We start from the raw sequence: 12,162 nt of genomic DNA, 5'->3' as shown, positions 1-12,162 counted from the left end.
AAAACAGCTAAATGCAGCACTAACCTTTTACAAACTTCATCAGATGGCACCCCTAGGACATCATGTTATACAATGCATGCATTCTTTTGTTCAATAAAGGTCATATTTATATATAAAAACAGCATTTTACATCTCTGTCTGAGGTTGACTACATAATTTCCCCTCAAAAGCGTCCCGGTAAACAATGCTACATTTCCCTAAATTACTATCCTATAACGATTTTTTAAATGTATATTGTCAATCTAACATTTATAGATGAATATCTCTTGAGAACACCCGTCATACCAGATTTTAAATTAACTTTACTGGGTATTCACACTTTGCGATAAAAGGAGATGCGATACTCAGAAAATTAGCTAATATACAGAGCTCGGCGCCATCTTGGAAACAATTGCATGTCACATCTCAACTTGTATAATATTGTCAATAATCGCCTACCTTTAGTTGTCTTCATCAGAAAGCATCCCAGGTCCACAACAGATGTATTTTCGGTCAAAAAGTCCATACTTCACGTTCCATTAGCCTGATGTTGGTAGCGCGTCCTATGGCTCTCTCCAAGCGCAGGGCTGAAGTTCCGGATAAAATGAGATTCTCCCGCATGTAGGTTCGTTCAAACATGTCAAACGTTGTATAACATAAATCTTCAGGGCCTGTAACACCAAGAGAGCCAATAAGATTTGAGGGGGATGATGTCATGGCTTTTAAACCCGTTTCCAAAGGTGGGGGCAGACATGGCCGCCGGCGTCATAATGGTGATGGCCCATCCCCTGTGACCAATTTGAAACTCGTCCCATTCACTGAGTTTTGACTCTATAAGGCTCAAACCACTGTGAAAGGACTGGCGACATCTAGTGGAAGCAATAGGAAGTGCTCACTGAACCATTGTTAACGGTGTGATTAATAAGGAAAGATGAGAAGTCGAGTCCACAATTCAGAATTCCACTTCCTGTTTCAATCGGTCTCGGGGTTTTGACTGCCATTTGAGTTCTGTTATACTCACAGACACCATTCAAACAGTTTTAGAAACTTTAGAGTGTTTTCTATCCATATATAATAAGTATATGCATGCCCTAGCTTCTGAGTTTGATTAGTAGGCCGTTGAAAATGGGAACGATTTTTTTTCAAAATGCGCTGTGGCGCCCCCTATCCTACGGTATAAGAGATAAGTCTTCAGTAAAGACTTAAAGGTTGAGACTGAGTCTGCGTCTCTCACATTGGTAGGCAGACCATTCCATAAAAATGGAGCTCTATAGGAGAAAGCCCTACCTCCAGCCGTTTGCTTAGAAATTCTAGGGACAATTAGGAGGCCTGCGTCTTGTGACCGTAGCGTACGTGTAGGTATGTACGGCAGGACCAAATCGGAAAGATAGGTAGGAGCAAGCCCATGTAATGCTTTGTAGGTTAGCAGTAAAACTTGCCTTAACAGGAAGCCAGTGTAGGGAGGCTAGCACTGGAGTAATATGATACATTTTTTTGGTTCTAGTCAGGATTCTAGCAGCCGTATTTAGCACTAACTGAAGTTTATTTAGTGCTTTATCCGGGTAGCCGGAAAGTAGAGCATTGCAGTAGTCCAGCCTAGAAGTAACAAAAGCATGTATTAATTTTTCTGCGTCATTTTTGGACAGAAAGTTTCTGATTTTTGCAATGTTACGTAGATGGAAAAAAGCTGTCCTTGAAACAGTCTTGATATGTTCTTCAAAAGAGAGATCAGGGTCCAGAGTAACGCCGAGGTCCTTCACAGTTTTATTTGAGACGACTGTACAATCATCCAGATTAATTGTCAGATTCAACAGAAGATCTCTGTTTCTTGGGACCTAGAACAAGCATCTCTGTTTTGTCCGAGTAGAAAGTTTGCAGCCATCCACTTCTTTATGTCTGAAACACAGGCTTCTAGCGAGGGCAATTTTGGGGCTTCACCATGTTTCATTGAAATGTACAGCTGTGTGTCGTCCGCATAGCAGTGAAATTTAACATTATGTTTTCGAATGACATCCCCAAGAGGTAAAATATATAGTGAAAACAATAGTGGTCCTAAAACGGAACCTTGAGGAACACAGAAATTTACAATTGATTTGTCAGAGGACAAACCATTCACAGAGACAAACTGATATCTTTCCGACAGATAAGATCTAAACCAGGCCAGAACTTGTCCATGTAGACCAATTTGGGTTTCCAATCTCTCCAAAAGAATGTGGTGATCGATGGTATCAAAAGCGGCACTAAGATCTAGGAGCACGAGGACAGATGCAGAGCCTCGGTCTGACGTCATTAAAAGGTCATTTACCACCTTCACAAGTGCAGTCTCAGTGCTATGATGGGGTCTAAAACCAGACTGAAGCGTTTCGTATACATTGTTTGTCTTCAGGAAGGCAGTGAGTTGCTGTGCAACAGCTTTTAAAAAAAAAATTGAGAGGAATGGAAGATTCGATGTAGGCCGATAGTTTTTTTTATAATTTCTGGATCAAGATTCGGCTTTTTCAAGAGAGGCTTTATTACTGCCACTTTTAGTGAGCTTGGTACACATCCGGTGGATAGAGAGCCGTTTATTATGTTCAACATAGGAGGGCCAAGCACAGGAAGCAGCTCTTTCAGTAGTTTAGTTGGAATAGGGTCCAGTATGCAGCTTGAGGGTTTGGAGGCCATGATTATTTTCATCATTGTGTCAAGAGATATAGTACTAAAACACTTTAGTATCTCCCTTGATCCTAGGTCCTGGCAGAGTTGTGTAGACTCAGGACAATGGAGCTTTGGAGGAATACCCAGATTTAAAGAGGAGTCTGTAATTTGCTTTCTAATGATCATGATCTTTTCCTCAAAGAAGTTCATAAATGTATTACTGCTGAAGTGAAAGCCATCCTCCATTTGCGAAGGCTGCTTTTTAGTTAGCTTTGCGACAGTATCAAAAATAAATTTCGGATTGTTCTTATTTTCCTCAATTAAGTTGGAAAAATAGGATGATGAGATCCTCAGACCCCTTGTGAGACCATATGCTGGTGCGGTTGGCCCTGGGTTCCTCCTAATTCAAGACAATGCTAGACCTCATGTGGCTGGAGTGTGTCAGCAGTTCCTGCAAGAGGAAGGCATTGATGCTATGGACTGGCCGCCCGTTCCCCAGACCTGAATCCAATTGAGCACATCTGGGACATCATGTCTCGCTCCATCCACCAACGCCACATTGCACCACAGACTGTCCAGGAGTTGGCGGATCCTTTAGTCCAGGTCTGGGAGGAGATCCCTCAGGAGACCATCCGCCACCTCATCAGGAGCATGCCCAGGCGTTGTAGGGAGGTCATACAGGCACGTGGAAGCCACACACACTACTGAGCCTCATTTTGACTTGTTTTAAGGACATTACATCAAAGTTGGATCAGCCTGTAGTGTGGTTTTCCACTTTAATTTTGAGTGTGACTCCAAATCCAGACCTCCATGGGTTGATAAATTGGATTTCCATTGGTTATTTTTGTGTGATTTTGTTGTCAGCACATTCAACTATGTAAAGAAAAAAGTATTTAATAAGATTATTTCTTTCATTCAGATCTAGGATGTGTTGTTTAAGTGTTCCCTTTATTTTTTTGAGCAGTGTATTTGATCCCCTGCTGATTTTGTACGTTTGCCCACTGACAAAGAAATGATCAGTCTATAATTTTAATGGTAGGTTTATTTGAACAGTGAGAGACAGAATAACAACAAAAGAATCCAGAAAAACGCATGTCAAAAATGTTATAAATTGATTTGCATTTTAATGAGGGAAATAAGTATTTGACCCATCTGCAAAACATGACTTAGTACTTGGTGGCAAAACCCTTGTTGGCAATCACAGAGGTCAGATGTTTCTTGTATTTGGCCACCAGGTTTGCACACATCTCAGGAGGGATTTTGTCCCACTCCTCTTTGCAGATCTCCAAGTCATCAAGGTTTCGAGGCTGACGTTTGGCAACTCGAACCTTCAGCTCCCGCCACAGATTTTCTATGGGATTAAGGTCTGGAGACTGGCTAGGCCACTCCAGGACCTTAATGTGCTTCTTCTTGAGCCACTCCTTTGTTGCCTTGGCTGTGTGTTTTGGGTCATTGTCATGCTGGAGTACCCATCCACGACCCATTTTCAATGCCCTGGCTGAGGGAAGGAGGTTCTCACCCAAGATTTGACGGTACATGGCCCCGTCCATCGTCCCTTTGATGCGGTGAAGTTGTCCTGTCCCCTTAGCAGAAAAACACCCCCAAAGCATAATGTTTCCACCTCCATGTTTGACGGTGGGGATGGTGTTCTTGGGGTCATAGGCAGCATTACTCCTCCTCCAAACACGGCGAGTTGAGTTGATGCCAAAGAGCTCCATTTTGGTCTCATCTGACCACAACACTTTCACCCAGTTGTCCTCTGAATCATTCAGATGTTCATTGGCAAACTTCAGACGGGCATGTATATGTGCTTTCTTGAGCAGGGGGACCTTGCGGGCGCTGCAGGATTTCAGTCCTTCACGGCGTAGTGTGTTACCAATTGTTTTCTTGGTGACTATGGTCCCAGCTGCCTTGAGATCATTGACAAGATCCTCCCGTTGTAACGGCTGTCTTCAGAAATGGACCAAAATGCGTCAGAGTTAGGGTTCGTCATATTTTAATCAAACGAACACTTTACAACTATACAAAACAAGGAAAAACTGACAGCCAACACAGTCCTGTCAGGTGCAACCACAATGACAAGAACAATTACCCACGAAACACAAAGGAAACGTAGGCAACTTATGTGTGACTCCCAATCAACCACAACCCTCTACAGCTGTGCCTGATTGGAAGTCACACGGCCAAAATCAACGAAACAATAAAAAACACACACTCCCTTCTGCCACGTCCTGACCCAACTACACCCTCTACTGGTCAGGACGTGACACCCGTGTAGTTCTGGGCTGATTCCTCACCGTTCTCATGATCATTGCAACTCCACGAGGTGAGAACTTGCATGGAGCCCCAGGCTCGCATAATCGCACCAACTGTTGTCACCTTCACACCAAGCTGCTTGGCGATGGTCTTGTAGCCCATTCCAGCCTTGTGTAGGTCTACAATCTTGTCCCTGACATCCTTGGAGAGCTCTTTGGTCTTGGCCATGGTGGACAGTTTGGAATCTGATTGATTGATTGCTTCTGTGGACAGGTGTCTTTTATACAGGTAACAAGCTGAGATTAGGAGCACTCCCTTTAAGAGTGTGCTCTTAATCTCAGCTCGTTACCTGTATAAAAGACACCTGGGAGCCAGAAATCTTTCTGATTGAGAGGGGGTCAAATACTTATTTCCCTCATTAAAATGCAAATCAATTTATAACATTTTTGACATACGTTTTTCTGGATTTTTTGTTGTTGTTATTCTTTCTCTCACTGTTCAAATAAACCTACCATTACAATTATAGACTGATCATTTCTTTGTCAGTGTGCAAACGTACAAAATCAGCAGGGGATCAAATACTTTTTTCCCTCACTGTAACAGACACATCTCAAAATCAACTGTTCAGAGGTGACTGCTTGAATGAGGCTTTCATGGTTGAATTGGGCCGAGAAACACGAGCAATGGACATTAGACCGGTGGAAATCTGTCCTTTGGTCTGATGAGTCCAAATTTTAGAGTTTTGCTTCCAACCACTGTGTGTTTGTGAGACGAAGAGTAGGTGAACGGATGATCTCCGCATGTGTGGTTCCCACCGTGAAGCATGGAGGAGGAGCTGTGATTGTGGGGTTGCCTTGCTGGAGACACTGCCAGTGATTTATTTGGAATTGAAGGCACACTTAACCAGCATGGCTACCACAGCGTTCTGCAGCGATACGCCATCACATCTAGTTTGCACTTAGTGGGACTATAATTTGTTTTTCAACAGGACAATGACCCAACACACATCCAGGCTGTGTAAGGGCTATTTGACCAATAAGGAGAGTGATGGAGTGCTACATCAGATGACCTGGCCGCCACAATCACCCAACCTCAACCCAATTGAGATGGTTTGGGATGAGTTGGACCACAGAGTGAAGGAAAAGCAGCCAACAAGTGCTCAGCATATGTGGGAACTACTTCAAGACTGCATTCCTTATGCAGCTGGTTGAGAGAATGCTGAGTGTGCAAAGATGTCATCAAGGCAAAGGGTGGCTACTTTAAAGAATCTAAAATCTAAAATATATTTTTATTTATTTAATACTTTTTTGGTTACTACATTATTCCATATGTGTTATTTCATGGTTTTGATGTTTTCACTATTATATTACAATGTAGAAAATAGCAAAAATAAAGAAAAACCCTTGAATGAGTAGGTGTGTCCAAACTTTTGACTGGCACTGTATATCAGGTGGTACGGTAGGAAGGCCCAGAAAAAAAGACTCCAACCACCCAAGCCATAGACTTTTCTCTCTGCTTTAGCTTGGCAAGCGGTACCGATTCATCAAGTCTGGCACCAACAGGCACATGAACAGATTCTATCCCCAAGCAATAAGACTGATAAATAGCTAACAAAATAGCTACAAGAATTTCTAAGTTAATCTTGTATCTTTATTGACCTTTTATTTTTTGTATTTCACTGTTTCTATGCACACTCAAAGGGCCCTACACACTCACGCACACAGACTCACACCATCATCTGCTCACTCACACATAATATGCACGTACATTTATACTGATATCCCACACGCACACCCACTAACATACTAGCTTCTGCTACTCTGTTTATCTTTTATCCTGTTGCTTTGTCACCTTACCCCTATACATATCTGTTGCTGACAGGTGTATAAAATAGAGCACACAGACATGCAATCTCAATAGACAGACATTGGCAGTAGAATGGCCCATACTGAAGAGCTCAGTGACTGTCAACATGGCACCGTCATAGGATGCCACCTTTCCAACAAGTTAGTTTGTCACATTTCTGCCCTTCTAGAGCTGCCCCGGTCAACTCTAAGTGCTGTTATTGTGAAATGGAAACGTCTAGGAGCAACAACGGCTAAGCTGCGAAGTGGTAGGCCACACAAGCTCATAGAACGGGTCCGCCGAGTGCTGAAGAGCGTAGCGTGTGAAAATTGTCTGTCCTCGGTTACAACACTCACTACCGAGTTACCAAATTGCCTATGGAATCAACTTTAGCACAAGAACTGTGGGTCAGGAGCTTCATGAAATGAGTTTCCATGGCCGAGCATCCGCACACACACAAGTCTAAGATCACCATGTGCAATGTCAAGCGTCGGCTGGAGTGGTGTAAAACTCAACCCCGTTGGACTCTATAGCAGTGGAAACGCATTCTCTGGAGTGATGAATCAGTCACTCTCCACCATCTGGCAGTCCGACAGATGAATCTAGATTTGGAGGATGCCAGGGGAACACTACCTGTCCAAATGCATAGTGCCAACTCTAAAGTTTTGTGGAGGAGGAATAATGCTCTGGGGCTGTTTTTCATGGTTAGGGCTAGTCCCCTTAGTTCCAGTGAAGGGAAATCTTAATAATGCTACAGCATACAATGACATTATAGACAATTCTGTGCTTACAACTTTGTGGCAACAGTTTGGGGAAGGCCCTTTCCTGTTTCAGCATGAAAATGTCCCTGTGCACAAAGCGAGGTCCATACAGAAATGGTTTGACAAAATCGGTGTGGAAGAACTTGACTGGCCTGCACAGATCCCTCACCTGAACCCCATTGAACAACTTTGGGATGAATTGGAACACCGACTGCAAGCCAGGCCTAATCGCCCAACATCAGTGACCGACCTCAGTAATGCTCTTGTGGCTGAATGGAAGCAATGTTCCAACATCTAGTGGAAAGCCTTCCCAGAAGAGTGAAGGCTGTTTTAGCAGAAAGGGGGGTTCAATTCCCAGGAGAGGACATGTTGAGTAATAATTACTGTATAAATAAACATGTACAATGTAATCATGTCATATATGTTATTCGAAAACACTATGTTACAGTCACTGTGTGACCACAGTCAAACTTTCTAACAGACAAAAAGAGCTGTGAATGAATCTGTGGTTCACAAATCAAGGCCTTGATTGACTTGGAAACAGTAACAAAGCGTGATGTGTAGTGATTTTGTTGGGGGTAGAGCGTTTCTTTGGGACCATCAGGTGACTTCCTGACAACTGATACACAGAAATGTTCTTGCAACGTTCCCATGAAACGTGTCTAGAACATTCATATCTTATATTGTGAGAACATGGCAACCATGTCCTGTGTACGTTTGGTGGGACGTTGATGGAATATTCTCCTAACCCTCAGAACACTGGACACAGGAATTGTCTTGGAACGCTAACATGAAATGTGTCTAGAACACTAATATCTTATATTGCGAGAACATGGCAACCATGTCCTATGCATGTTTGGTGGGACGATGGTGGAATATTCCGAAAAATGGATGCATGAATGTTCTTGCAATGTCCCATAAAATGCTTTTAGACCATTATTGTATATTCTGAGAACATTATAACCACGTTCAACATAAGTTATGTTTGACATTAAGGCAATGGTCTCCTAACTTTAACACCAAAACACGCTAAAAAGGTTATCAGAAGGTTTTTGCTAACATAGATAGAATGTTCCATGAACTAACGGAAAACTAGACACAAACATTAGGGGAACATTAGGGTTACAAAAACGTTCTTTCTGCCTAGAATTGTTAGCTGGGTTAGTGACTTACTGACTGACTGAGTTAAGGAGTGAATTTTAATCAAAGTCTGTTCATTTCTCTCAGAAGTTGTTAATTACTGTAACTGGTGTGTGTAGTTAAGGACCTGCTGACAGTTAGGTTTGAGTGGGTTTTGAGGCACTGTGTTTCCTTTGTGTTGTTGGACAGGGTTGGACAGCCTAAAGGGCACACTGGACATTCCACACCACTCTCCTTTCTGAGGCTCTTTGTGGTCCTAATGGTAACATTAATTTGAGCTCTCTCCTCTCTCACTCCATCTCTTCCTGTCCTCGTAAATATGTGTAATAGGGCGGTTCCACGAAATGACTGCTCTTTGATATTTTAAATAGAAATTGAATTTCTATTATAGAATTTCTATTTCTATATCAAATTTTAAAAGCCTGTTATTTTAAATGAAGTGCCCTTTAATATATATATATATATACACTGCTCAAAAAAATAAAGGGAACACTTAAACAACACAATGTAACTCCAAGTCAATCACACTTCTGTGAAATCAAACTGTCCACTTAGGAAGCAACACTGATTGACAATACATTTCACATGCTGTTGTGCAAATGGAATAGACAACAGGTGGAAATTATAGGCAATTAGCAAGACACCCCCAATAAAGGAGTGGTTCTGCAGGTGGGGACCACAGACCACTTCTCAGTTCCTATGCTTCCTGGCTGATGTTTTGGTCACTTTTGAATGCTGGCGGTGCTTTCACTCTAGTGGTAGCATGAGACGGAGTCTACAACCCACACAAGTGGCTCAGGTAGTGCAGCTCATCCAGGATGGCACATCAATGCGAGCTGTGGCAAGAAGGTTTGCTGTGTCTGTCAGCGTAGTGTCCAGAGCATGGAGGCGCTACCAGGAGACAGGCCAGTACATCAGGAGACGTGGAGGAGGCCGTAGGAGGGCAACAACCCAGCAGCAGGACCGCTACCTCCGCCTTTGTGCAAGGAGGAGCAGGAGGAGCACTGCCAGAGCCCTGCAAAATGACCTCCAGCAGGCCAAAAATGTGCATGTGTCTGCTCAAACGGTCAGAAACAGACTCCATGAGGGTGGTATGAGGGCCCGACGTCCACAGGTGGGGGTTGTGCTTACAGCCCAACACCGTGCAGGACGTTTGGCATTTGCCAGAGAACACCAAGATTGACAAATTCGCCACTGGCGCCCTGTGCTCTTCACAGATGAAAGCAGGTTCACACTGAGCACGTGACAGACGTGACATAGTCTGGAGACGCCGTGGAGAACGTTCTGCTGCCTGCAACATCCTCCAGCATGACCGGTTTGGCGGTGGGTCAGTCATGGTGTGGGGTGGCATTTCTTTGTGGGGCCGTACAGCCCTCCATGTGCTCGCCAGAGGTAGCCTGACTGCCATTAGGTACCGAGATGAGATCCTCAGACCCCTTGTGAGACCATATGCTGGTGCGGTTGGCCCTGGGTTCCTCCTAATGCAAGACAATGCTAGACCTCATGTGGCTGGAGTGTGTCAGCAGTTCCTGCAAGAGGAAGGCATTGATGCTATGGACTGGCCCGCCCGTTCCCCAGACCTGAATCCAATTGAGCACATCTGGGACATCATGTCTCGCTCCATCCACCAACGCCATGTTGTACCACAGACTGTCCAGGAGTTGGCGGATGCTTTAGTCCAGGTCTGGGAGGAGATCCCTCAGGAGACCATCCGCCACCTCATCAGGAGCATGCCCAGGCGTTGTAGGGAGGTCATACAGGCACGTGGAGGCCACACACACTACTGAGCCTCATTTTGACTTGTTTTAAGGACATTACATCAAAGTTGGATCAGCCTGTAGTGTGGTTTTCCACTTTAATTTTGAGTGTGACTCCAAATCCAGACCTCCATGGGTTGATAAATTGGATTTCCATTGATTATTTTTGTGTGATTTTGTTGTCAGCACATTCAACTATGTAAAGAAAAAAGTATTTAATAAGATTATTTCATTCATTCAGATCTAGGATGTGTTATTTTAGTGTTCCCTTTATTTTTTTGAGCAGTATATATATATATATATATATATATATATATATATAGACCACATGGAGAATTCAATCAATCAGGTTTTTAATATGAATAAAAACTTGCTGAAGTGCCAAAATTCTGCATTTTAGAACGTCCGTCCGTGCACCCTCTGTGACTTCTAGAAAGATTTTAACCTACTTAACTCCAACATTTCTTCAAGTTGTCATCATCATTGTAAAGCTCTAGTGCTTCTGTTGCTTTGACAGTCATTTCTGAAGAGTATTACTGTACTTGAACTCTGTGAAGCATTTATATGGGCTGCAATCTGAGGTGTAGTTAACTCTAATGAATTTATCCTCTGCAGCAGAGGTAACTCTGGGTCTTCCTTTCATGTGGCGTTCCTCATGAGAGCTAGTTTCATCATAGCGCTTGATAGGTTTTGCGACTGCACTTGAAGAAACTCCAGATTGACTCACCTTCATGTCTTAATAAAATAATGATGGACTGTCATTTCTCTTTGCTTATATGAGCTGTTCTTGCCATAATATGGACTTGGTCTTTTACCAAATAGAGCTATCTTCTGAGCTATCTTCTGTAGTAACCAAAAAAGCTACACTTTTTTGGTTACTACATGATTCCATATGTGTTATTGCATTTTATAGTATTCTACAATGTAGAAAATAGTAAAAATATAGAAAAACCCTTGAATGAGTAGGTGTGTGCAAACTTTTGACTTGTACTGTAGATAACCTGGATGGTAGGAAGCTCAGCCCCAGTGATGTACTGGGCTGTCCGCACCACCCTCTGTAGCGCCTTGTGATCGAGGGTGGTGCTATTGCCATGGCAGGCAGTAGTGTAGCCAGTCAAGATGCTCTCAATGGTACAGCTGCAGAACTTTTTGAGGATTTGAGGGCCCATGCCAAACTTTTTCAACCTCCTGAGGGGAAGAGGTGCTGTCGCCCCTTCTTCATGACTTTGCGCATGTGTTTGGACCATTTTAAGTGTTTAGCGATTTGGACACGAGGAACTTGAAGCTCTCGACCTGCTCCACTGCAGCCCCATCAATGTGAATGGGGGCGTGGCAGAGGTGATGGGGTTGGCCCATCAGGAAGTCCAGGATCCAATTGCAGAAGGAGGTGTTCAGACCCAGAGTCCTAAGCTTGGTGATGAGCATGGAGGGGGCAATGGTGTTGAACGCTGAGCTGTAGTCAATTAACATTATTCTCACATAGGTATTCCTTTTATCTAGATGGGTGAAGGCAGTGTGGAGAGCAATTGAGATTGCGTCATCTATGGATCTGTTGGGGCGGTATGCAAATTGGAGTGTGTCTAGGGTGTCTGGGATGATGCCTCTCAAAGCACTGCATGATTACAGAAGTGAGTTCTACATGGCAGTAGTCATTGTGGCATGAAGCATTAGAGTTCTTGGGGACAGGAATGATGGTGGTCATCTTAAAACATGTGGGGATTACAGACTGGGACAAGGAGAGGTTGAAAATGACCGTGAATATGCCTGCCAGCTGTTCTGCGCATGCT

The sequence above is a fragment of the Salmo salar genome, chromosome 29 (assembly GCF_965601325.2).
Source record: "Salmo salar chromosome 29, fSalSal1, whole genome shotgun sequence".
Lineage (NCBI taxonomy): Eukaryota > Metazoa > Chordata > Actinopteri > Salmoniformes > Salmonidae > Salmo > Salmo salar.
This window is presented reverse-complemented; position numbering follows the sequence as displayed.